This window comes from Apodemus sylvaticus, chromosome 13 (genome assembly GCF_947179515.1).
Source record: "Apodemus sylvaticus chromosome 13, mApoSyl1.1, whole genome shotgun sequence".
Taxonomy (NCBI): Eukaryota; Metazoa; Chordata; class Mammalia; order Rodentia; family Muridae; genus Apodemus; species Apodemus sylvaticus.
In genome coordinates this window covers 40,659,505-40,671,214 of record NC_067484.1, presented here as the reverse complement: position 1 = coordinate 40,671,214, position 11,710 = coordinate 40,659,505, and the positions used below count along the sequence as shown (strand labels likewise).

Here is an 11,710-nt window from a genome sequence, read left to right as displayed (position 1 = left end):
CTCTCTCTCCCCTTTCCCTCCCCTCCCCCTCTCCCTCTCTCTCCCTTTCTTTACCTTCCCCTCCCCTCCCCCTCCTCTCCCTCCCCCTCTCTGCCCTTGGGTCAGATGTAAGCTTTCATCTACTTCTACATCATCACAGCATCATGCCTGTCTGCTGCCATGCTTCCTACCATGATGGTCATTGGGTCAGCCTCTAAAACTAAGGAAGCCCTTGATTTCATGCTCTCTTTTATAAGTTGTCTTGGTCATGGTGTTTGTTTGTTTGTTTTTGTGTTTATGTTTTAAATAGCAATTGAAAATTAATTAACATATGACCTAAGGTATGTGTTAAGGTATGACCTTAAGCCTGATGTCTCCATCAACATTTACTAAATGGGGAAGCCGTTTGTGGGATTGTCTATACAACCAAATACAATTCAACAATAAAAATAAAAGGGAACACAGTCTGGGTGTGGGTGACAAAGTTACTGAGCTACATGAGGTCTTGCATATGCAATGCTAGAAGAGACAGATATAGCATGCAGCCACAGAAAATAGCTCAGAGGGGCTGACGAGAGGGCTCCAGACAGAAAGCTGATTGCTGCCAAGCTTGATGACTGGGAGTTTGATTCTCTGACCACATGATGGTGGAAAGAAGAGAAGTGACTTTCGACAAGTCTCTGACCTTCAAGCCGCCAAACACCCTCAACTCCAGCAAGAAACATAAAAATACAATAAAACACTTAAAAAAAAGACCCCACTGGGCAAAATGGGAATCAGTTTGGAGATTTACTTTTGGGGTGAGGTAGGATTATTGACTGTCTTACTTGCTAATAGTTACCCAGATGTTTCCATTATTCAAAACACATCAAACTGCACAGCAAACATTGAAAAATAGGCCGAAGGAAATTTAAACTGGTAAAAATATTGAAAGGAAAGTGGAATAGTAGACTTTTTTAAAGGCAGGCTTTGGGGAATACACACTCTGAACTACTATTCATCTGAGAGCTTCAGAAAACTGCTGTATATATTAACTGCTTCGAGGCTTATCTGTCGTTGTGATTCAGAGTTCAGATTCCGGACAAGGAGGGGTCTGTGGGTCCTAGCCCAGGTCAAGGCCTGAATGACCTTCCCACACTGACTATATGTAGTGCTTGTGGCAAAGGCGGTCTCCCAAAGATAAGTGAGGGTAATACCTAGTAACTAGCTACCCAGCTGCACCAGATGGACAGACAACGCAGCCAGTCAGTTCACAACAGATTGTCCTCTCCAGTGATTCCAGGGGAGAGCAAAGATCACGAGGGGCAGGTGTGGTTCAAACACGTTCACTTTGCTTCAAGAAATAAACAGTGTACGTTCGTTTCACTATGAATTCACGTAAGGTAATTTGGAGTCTGGATTACCTGCCAAGATAATTTGACTCAGTTGTAAATGTGGAGGATTTTCTAGAAAGAGCTTCCTTCATGTGAGGAGACGCCAGGAAGGAGAGGATTGTCTGGCTGTCTGGTGTTGAAACTGTTACTCTTGCCTGCTTTCGTATTTGTTTGGGAGTGAGCAGAATTAAGAAACTACTGTCTGAGAACTAGAAAGTTTTCTAGAAAGTTTTGTATCTTCCCAGGTTGTTGGGACTCAGTGTTCAGTCTGGAGAGGGAAAGTAGGCAGAGGAGCCTTCTGCTCAGGTCTATCCCCGGGTCTCCCGGGCGTCCTGGGCGGTCGGCAGAGGGAGCTATTCCCCAAGAAATCACCTCGGACGGCCTGGCAGCGGCCCGCAGGGAATTCGGTGACGGGGAGCTGTCCCCGTGCCCGCCCCACAAGGCTGGCGGGTCACCCTCCAATCGCCTCCCTCCTCTCTCCCCACTTTCCCAGTCACTTAGCTGCCGCTCGATTCGTGGTGGCTTGGCCTGGTCCCCATACCTTCTCCGTCCCACTTTTGCGCTCCCTCACCCCGGGGACACGCTGTCCTGTCCGCTTGGCGGACGCTGGCCCTGTCCCCCAGATCGTTGTAGAGGGCCTAGACTCTCCTCCTGGGGGTACTTTGAGTAGGGTTAGCACTGGCACTGTGGGGCACGGCACTCCCCTATCACTCTCTGAAGCCCCGTGGTGACTCCAAGTTTGCCAACTTCTTGACTCAGTCACTGAGGGGGTCCCAGGAATCCTGGCCGGAAGGAGCTTGCAGGTTTGGAGGGACCGCAAGCGAGCGACATTGCTCCCCCTCCCCAAACTTCCCCCCACCGGCCACTGTCCTGCAGGCAGCAGCTGCAGCAGCGGCAACTGCTCGCATCCCAGCCGGGCTCGGGTTACCGCCTTCTTCCTCCAGCATCTCCAGTCAGACAGGGAAAAGCTTGTTCAAGTTTGCAGCAGGACTCGGTCCCTGTGTGAAACTGGGGCTCCGGGACGGGCCTGCTCCCCCGCGTCCCCATCACCACCAGAGCTTAAACAAGACCGCAAACATTGCTTTCTCCTGGGACTCTGCTTGGAAACCAGCGGCCGCTGTTGGGAACAGATTTTGAATCTCAGCTGGAGTGGGTGAAGACCAGGGGAAAACAGGTTGCGCTGCCAATCACAGCATTTCAGGACCGGGTAAGAGTTAAGCAAACTCAACTCTGGAAGCCCTTGGCCCTGGTTGCTTCGGGCGATAGGGGTGGGGGCTTTGGGGCCAGAGGGAATGTTTTTCCTTAACCTTGGTATAGGGATGTGTTGTCCTGGTGGGTTCTGTGCTTTCCCCAAGGGATTTGTTGTCATTGTGTTTGGTTTTGTTATCTGGGACTGTGTAGGGAATGCCAGGGAAGATCTCCTAGTTCTGGGTGTTTTTGTTTATTTTCTCACTCTGCGTTGCTTTACTTGAGTCTGTTCTACATTGATTGTGACATTGGTGGGTGCAGGGAGATATTTTTTTGGGGGGGGTTCATCATACAGCTTCGGCCTGGCCTTCCTCTGAGGTCTATCTAGTACTACTCTGGGGTCTTGACTAGTTCCCTAAACTTTTCTTTCCTTAGTCCTTGATACCCAGTTTATTTTTGTTAGCAGGGGATGCCCCTCTTCCTGCCTTTAGGGGGCTGGAGGTGGGGAGGGGGATTACTGGCAGCTTCATACAAGCTTCATACACCATAGAGCCCTTGTCAGAATTCTCTGTTCCTTGGGTAATGCTGAAAGGGACAGTTCTTAAAACTGCTTATTTACTTGTTTAAGGAGGGTGTATGCTTGTGGGTCTTTTTCTTTTAAACCTTTTCATGCTAGGACTTTTTTAACCTCCGATTTGGGAAACCATTTTGTCTCTATTTTTCCTTCTGGAAGTATTTTCCTGAATGGCCCTACTGAATAAAAGAAACATGGGGAAGCGCGATTGCAGCTTCTTTCACACATAACCTCACTCGAACCCCTACATTTTTAAAGGAACAATGAAGGCCTGGGGTTTTATTGGCCTGAATGAGGCATTATTTCTGCTTTTTGCCAATAATAGCCATGCTGTGCCAAGGCAGAGAATGGTATTCTTGATCCTTTATGCCAGGCCTCACTTTGCATACAGTATTCTCAAGTAAAAAAAACCTCGGTCCTTATGGATAAAAAGATCAGGCCACATGACATTACCCAGAAATCCCACCAGTCTGACTGGCATGTTCCAGGGAGCCAGTATGCAAGGAGGAGGAGAGGAGGAGCATCTTTTGTTTTGTTTACAAGGCTAAGGAATTCCTTGGGTAGACTCCCAGGGTCTGGTGTTCCGGCTCAGCAGTCCACTCTGGTACTTTGCAGTTGTGTGGCTTCACACCTGTATGTATGTCTCTAAAATCAGAGTGAAATAATTGTGCTTACTCTGGAGCCAAAGGAGTTAACGCTTGGAAAGCCCAAACAAGCCCCACACAGAGTTAGCTATCATCATCATCGTCTTTTTATTGAGCCAGCATTAATGGTTGTGTTGCTTTGCTTAGCCACGGTTAGCTATCAGGTTAGCTATCAGCAAGTGTTAGTTGGTACTTTTACTGAGAAGGACGTTGAAGGCTGATCTCACCTTCAGGTTTTACCACCGCCTAAGACGGGAAGGTTCGCTCCTCTTGGCTCATGTACGCTCTTTGCAGCGTTTTGTCTGAGGTACTTTCTGTGGTAAGGAAGGTGTGTGTCCCGGAGCTGGGATCTGAGAAGGGTTCATGATTGGATGCCAAAGGCTGAGGGAGTGACAACCGCTACACTTCTTAGAAACCTTTTGCATCGTCGGCATAGTTTCTTTATGGTACCTTTATGAAGGATTCCTTACATTGCAGTGGGTTTTGTACTAACTTCTTTGATTTTACTTGTGAGATGGGTATATGCTATTGCTTGATGACCGTCTCTGTCTTGCCTCGTTTTAAGTGGGCCAGCACTTCCTTCATGTGGCCGGAGCTTTCTATTCCGAATACTTTAGCTACAAATCTCAGCCCCTGATTGAAGATACACACAAACACAGAACACTGAGGATTTCAATAAAGTATTCAGTGTGATCTCAGACAGGCTGCTTCTCTCTTTTGATAGTAGTTTTATGATGTGTGAGCTTGTGTGTGTGTGTGTGTGTGTGTGTGTGTGTGTGTGTGTGTGTGTGAGGGGTGAGTAGGGTAGGGAAAGAACTTCGGTGTACGTCCTGGTTCTAAAGTCTTCCTATACTGACCTTAGTTCACTGGTGACCGTGTTCAGTTTCCTTTCCCATTTTTAAGCACTTGTTTGGGGTGCATGAATTGTGGAACTTACACCTTTGCAGGCTAACTAATGACAGGTAAAACTGGAAATGCACTAAGCCTGATTATCAACTGCTTTCAGACTTTGGGGTACATCAGAAGCAAGGAGAAAATTTAAAAAAATAGATTATTACTTTTTTTTTTTACCATGAGAAATTACCAACACTTGATCATCTTTTTACCTAAACAAATAACAGTTTGCTATTATTTGTCGGTGTGTAAACCTTGGCTCCTCCTCGGTTCAGAGGCAGAATGTCTTGGGTGAGGTTGAGCTCAGTCACAAAGTCACACAGTGGTCCTGATGCCAAACGGGTCACCTGCTCATTTCAGAGCAGTGGGTGTGTCTTCAGCACTTTTTCTTCAGTCTGACGAGGCATTTCCAAAACGCAAATTTGATCATGGGATCTCCTTGCTGAAGTCCTTGGCAGATCACTAGGAAACTACCAGCATCTCCTAGGGGCTTGCTGAAAATAGTCTCCAAGTCAGGGTTGGGGGATACTGGGTCCTACAGGTCCAGTCAGCAACTGGCCTCGGTACTGTCTGCATGTGAGCACCTTTGTACAAATTCCTTTGTACAAATTCCTTCGTTCTCTGCACCCTAGCTTCCCAGCCCTCTAGTCCTGGTAGATCTCATTATGTCCCCAAATCCACAGAACCCTTTCCTTTCCATGGTCTTTCTGTTGGAAATGCCTGTGGCCTTCTTTTCTGTGTAAGCAGCTGCCTGCTATCCATTTATCTTTGAAGGTATAGCTCAAATCAGATGTTCCCTCTGAATTTTCTATTTCTCTCATAGGCAGTGGATGTCATGTGAGTTGACATTCTCTGTACACAGCTTTTTTTTTTTTTTAAACATTGTTGGTCACATTGTTATCTGAATGATATCGCCAGCAGGTTGATGAGTTCATCATTCATGGTTGAAAGACCTTACTCAAATGGCTGGAATATAAAAGATGTATAATAAATGCTCCCCAAAATGTGAGAAAAGAGTGAATGATTCATTGAACAGTATCTATTAAGAGTGTGCCTATTAAATGGTTTGATCTGGAAAATATCATCCTAAGTGAGGTAACTCAATCACAAAAGAATACACATGGAATGCAATCTCTGATAAATGGATATTAATTAGCCCAGAAGCTCTGAATACCCAAGGCACAAATAGCATAACAAATGACTCCCATGAAGAAGTATGGAGAGAGTCCTGACCCTGGAAAGGATTGATCCAGCATTGGAGGGGATGTAAGGACAGAGAAAAAGGAGAGAGGTGATTGGAGAATGGGTGGAGAGAAGAAGGTTTATGGTACATATGGAGAGGGGGGAACTGGGAAAGGGGAAATCATTTGGAATGTAAACAAAGAATATAGAAAATAATATATATATATGTAAATATATATATATATATATATATATATATATATATATATATATATATATATATATATATATATGTATAGAGTGTGCCTATTAAGAGTGGTGAAGAGGTCAGTACAGAATTTACTGCACACCTAGACATGACCTACGAACTTGATAGAGGCAGGAAAGAAGACACTAAAGGTTATCTTCGGGGCTTACAAAACACACATAATACTGAATTAATGCTCCGTGTTCAACATCCATTGGGTGCTACATGTGACACAGAGAGACATTTATACTGTTGTGTGCTTTTGCTTGCCAATAACAGTGTCTTGGTGCTGAAGTGGAGATGCCAATATCAATAAAAATAGCCAACATTGCCCGATGTTTTTCAGTGCATTAGGAACTTAGGCACATGTGTGGGGTAACTGGCTCAGTACTGTCTTTCTTAGTTTCCTACATGAACACATTCCTGAAAGCGGGTCTCACCATGGGGCAGAACTGTGTGATCTGAGGATGGTGGCCACAGAAGGCCAAATCATCTCTACTTTGACTTCTTCTTTGTTGTCTAGAGACAGCATCCAGTGTGTTTCCCTTTCTTCGCTTTCCTTTCTCACACATCCTTTACTTTGGTTATTTCCTCCGTGAATTACCAAAGGTTAGCCAAGTTCTAATGTCATCCGAGTCTGTTGAAAGCTTTGCCATTTTTTTAGCCTCTGTAATAACTTCCGCCTTTGTCCCACATTAAATTTAATTATAAATTAAATTTATAGTTGCCAGTAGAGTTTTTATTTTTCCTGTCTCCACTCGTTTTTCTGAGAATGAATTATGCAAATGGGAGCAAATGCTGCCACAGCAAAGCTGAGCTATTGGTTCAGGGCAGTTCCACATCAAACAGACATGGGGGCGGTCCATTCACCGGTGGAAGATGGCGGTGGAAGATGGCGGTGGAAGATGGCGGTGGAAGATGGCGGTGGAAGATGGCGGTGGAAGATGGCGGTGGAAGATGGCGGTGGAAGATGGCGGTGGAAGATGGCGGTGGAAGATGGCGGTGGAAGATGGCGGTGGAAGATGGCGGTGGAAGATGGCGGTGGAAGATGGCGGTGGAAGATGGCGGTGGAAGATGGCGGCATCCATGAGTGAGCAAAGGAACCTGAGGCTGTCCGGCTGGGAACACAGCCCCAGAATGTGCTGCTGTGCGCCCCTGTTTGCAAGGATGTGAACCCAGGATTTACTTTGAGAACTTATTTTAAGAATTAATGCAAGACTCATTGAGTCCTGTTGATTCATCTTTTATAATTCTTTCCCCCAAATGATTTATTTTTTTCTGCCTTAGGACACACCAACCTCATGTTTTGCCTGTGCATCTGAATTGCCTCAATTATATACTCGTCTGTTTTCCTAATCTGAAATCCAAATTTTCTGTTCCTCTCTTATCCATATTGAACACTGAAGATGAGCTTCTGCCGTAATCATCCTTTTAAACATTTTTTTTTTTTTTTTGTGAAGGGCTAATTTAGGCAGTTTAAAGGATTGCTCTTGCTATGAATGAAGTGCAGTATTCACACCACTGGTGTTTTATTTTATTGAACTTCTTCTGCACAACTGCCAGTGGCCATGAGTCTGTTCTTTGATGATAAATGCCATGCCCTGAGCCAGTCTGGAAGTATGGCTGTAATACTACATCTGTAGTTAACACTATTAATGCCTATTGATTTCTCTCCTATTTCATTTTTAATGATTTATTCTCCCAGATAAAGAAACTATGTAAAGCATTCTAACCACCTCAATTTCCTACTCAGAGAGCAATAAATCATATACTCTCCTCCCCTACCCCGACTCTACTCGTAAAACAAAGGGAAATAGAATTTCAGTGTGGAACACCTTGTCTTGCTAGATGCATGTACAGGATATTAGCATCTGTAAAAACCATCAGATCTTTGGAGCAAGGAGGCTTCATTGTGGGGGTGACCAAGTACCGTGTTATTAATATCATGTCCAACCCAGATCAACTGCAAATATGGCTAGCTCTAAAATACAGCTGCTGAAGGCATCTTGTATAATAGATCTTTAACAAATCTTCTAAATATTTGGGTTTTATTTTGTTGTTGTTTTGTTATTTTGTGACAGGCAGGGTCTCATGGGGCTCATTGTAACCTCAAACACATTATATAGCTAAAGACAACTTTGAACTTCTTGATTCTTCTGCCTCTGCCTTCCAAGTGCTGGGATTGCAGGCATGTTCCACCATGACTGGTTTATATAGTGCTGGGACTAAAACTCAAAACCTCTTGTGTGAAGACAAGCACTCTACCAATTGTAATACAGTCCCCGTCCTTCAGTTAGTTTTCTTTTCTTTTTTTTTTTAATTTTTTAATTTATTTTCTATATTCTTTGTTTACATTCTACAAAAAATGTTTTGGGAGCTGGACAGATGGCTCAGCTGTAAAGAGCACATGCTGCTCTTTCAGAGTCCCTAATCTGGTTCCTAGAGCCCATGTTGGGGTGCAGCTACCAACACTTATCCTCACACACCTCAGGATTAAAGTGAATAAGAACAAATCTTTGAAAAATGTCTTGGAGCTGGGCCTGGTGGCACACATCTTCAACCTCCCCACTCTGGAAACAGAGAAAGGCAAATCTCTGAGTTTGAGTCCATCCTGGTTTATATAGTGAATTGCAAGGCAGCCAGGGCTACATAGTAAGATCTTGTCTCAAACAAACAGATGCTTTAGAGGTCCTGGAATTGAACTCACAGTATTGGGCATAGTAAGTACACATCCTTCCACTAAGCTCTATACTTTCAGCCCTAAGAAAATTTGTTGGTAGAAATATAAAACCAAAATTCATCCATTCTAGCCATTTTTTTCATTGAATAAAATGGAACTACAACAAATTGGTTTCAAATTTAGGGAATGAATCCTTTAGCAAAAATGGAAAAAAAAAGTACTCTTCCACATTGACAATCTTGAGAAGTGTATTTTTTAAAAAAAAATGTTTGTTTTATTTTGGTTTGTTCTGAGACTAGGTTTAAGTATGTGGCCCAGACTAGATAAAATCTGAGTGGTCTTTCTGCCTTAGCCTTCTGAGGGCTGGGGTCTAGCCAGGTATGTACCACTATATTTGAATTTTAAAGGACACTTTATTTTGGATGAGGAATTGATGACAACATATAACTTTGGCTTTTACAATTAATTGCCTGAGTTTTATTCTTTCCTCCATTATATATTTATTAGGTATATAGTGTATAACAATAAATATTACAATTGCCAAGAAAGAGTTAATACCTTTAAAAAAATCTAGATTATATGTGCATATTCACACACACACACACACATATATATACTATATATACAAATACATATATATATATACACACACACACACACACTATCTATCTATCTATCTATCTATCTATCTATCTATCTATCCAACCAGCCAGGTATAGCTGGGTGTGGTCAGGGCTTGATAGGCAAGTCTGAGAGTGGCTTCAGGTTCATGCCAGGAAGAGGGTGGGGTGTTCAGCTAAGTGAAGATTTGTGTGGACAGGACACCACAGGCAGGGCAATCCCAGCAAACACGTGGCAGTAGGAGCACCGAGGAACCATTTCAAAGGAGTTGAGAATTGTTTTTATGCCAGCTATTTATGGAGTTACGGGACTGGTTTCTGTCTGTCCCTCACACCACTATCTGAGTTTTAAAGGAACCCTTCTGCACATGTTACTGCTATTATTTTGTTATAGAGAGCAGATGTGGGCACCCTATTGAGATTCAAATAAAATTTGGCTTAGAGGTCCTTCCCCATTCATGAGAAGGCATGACTGGAGAACTTGAGCCTTTTCACCCGCAGAGGGAGTTCACAGGAAGGGATGGCCAGGGCTCGCACTTTCTAGAGTCATCAGGGGTGGAATTTAGATTTTCTCTTGATCTGTTTCAAGATTGTTTTACCACATGATGGTAAAGCCTAGCCTGAAGCTACTTACCTAGCATAAATGTCATTCTATGTAGTAAAAGGCTTTGAGTTAGCTGACTTTTAAAGTTTAGGATTGTGAGGGAAGTTCATACTTTAATATTTAAAACAAAATGTTACATATAATCTTTGTACATGTGAGATATATTTCCATCAAGCAGATACACAAACCCATATATAAACTAAAAAAACTTTATATTTCTCTCTCTCTCTCTCTCTCTCTCTCTCTGTGTGTGTGTGTGTGTGTGTGTATAACTGGAGAGCAAGCCGGTTGTATGTATTATGTTAAACAGTCAATTCTGCCACTTCTGTCACTTCTGCCTCTGAGCTACATCCTAGCCCAATGTGTTTGTTTGTTTGCTTGTGCTGTTGTTGTTGGCAGCGACAGTGGTTTTCTTTGGTTTCTTCTGCCATCCGAAGCTGTGCCTGCTCTGTTGCTTTCTGATGCTCTCAGTCTCTGTGGGATGCTCTAACACGCTCCCTTCTTCTTCTTCCCTTCCTGCTCTGCCTCTTTCACTAGCACTCCCATGGTCTTCTGGAGAGCCATTACTGTTTTTAAGCATCCCCGTCTCTTGTCCCATATCCTTTGGTGTCCCCATCTTTATGCCTTTTGCTTTACAGACTCAGATTTATAACCCCAGCACAGCACTCAGTGTAAGCACCACTCAGTTTCCTTCTTGCCTCTGCTTCATCCCTTAAACAGATGTGCAGATGCCATCGCTGAGCTTGGAAATACTTGTGCTGGGTCTAGGGACGTGCATTCTCAGCCAGCCAGGATGATGAGATGGTCTAGGGGTGCACTAGAATCCTTGCTTGGGGTTACAGTGTCCCATTCAAATAGCACATTCATGCTTTCCCCCCCCTTTTTTGATTTTGAATTTTGGTGATGGCCAGAGTGGGCATGGAAAATAGCTGGCCTGTGAGAAGCTGTCCCTTTCCCCACTGCTTGGAGCAACAATAGCTGTAATACAACACTGCTCATGTGACAAACAGAGAAAGACACCCATTGTTTGGGGGTTGGCTGATGTTCCACTTGGCTCTGGCTGGCTGTCCGATTGAGCTTGGTAGCCCCAAGGAAGCAGATACACTTAAATCAGACAGACAAAGAAAGGAGGTCAAGGCCCTTCCACATTAAACTTACTTGCAGCTATGTGTAGGAGGTAGGCTTTGGGAAGGCCATGTAATTCTGGGGACGACATCTACTGCTTGAGGCTGCAGATACACCTCCCGGAAAACATGAAGTTGTTGGAACTCCAGTGTGTCTTTGACCAAGAGGGATTTTTTTTTAAACCATTGTCTCTCAGACTTATCTGATTATAGGATTATATTGTTTATTTTATAAGATTAAAAGATCTCCCTCTGTGATAGGTAAAGAGATCTTTCTTAGCTTCTTTCTCCAGGTTCATCAGAACAGATATCAAGCCTGTGGTTTAGTAGAGGTTTGCCTAACACAAAGACTTGGGCTCAATGCTTGTCAGCACATAAACTGGGCATGGGGACACATGCTTATAATCTCAGCACTCAGGAGGTAGAATCAGAAGGGTCATGACTTCAAGGGCATCTTCAGTTCCACAGTGAGTTCCAGGCCAGCCTGAGGTTGTTAATCAGCTACCATCACCAACACCTAAGTGTCAGTTCTGAAAACCTCACCAGATTATGGCCTGATGTCTCAGAGGAACATTTCTTGGGTAATGATCCATAATTATAG

General features: G+C 43.7%; 1 protein-coding gene across 1 annotated transcript in view; it reads left to right on the top strand.

The window, feature by feature from the left end:
* The first annotated feature begins 2,228 nt into the window (after positions 1-2,228).
* The window catches only part of Megf10 (multiple EGF like domains 10), a 165,779-nt gene continuing 156,297 nt past the window's right edge, over positions 2,229-11,710 (top strand). The window contains exon 1 of the mRNA XM_052155826.1: positions 2,229-2,559. The gene's annotated coding sequence lies outside the window, so the exon portion shown is untranslated. The remainder of the gene's footprint in view (positions 2,560-11,710) is intronic.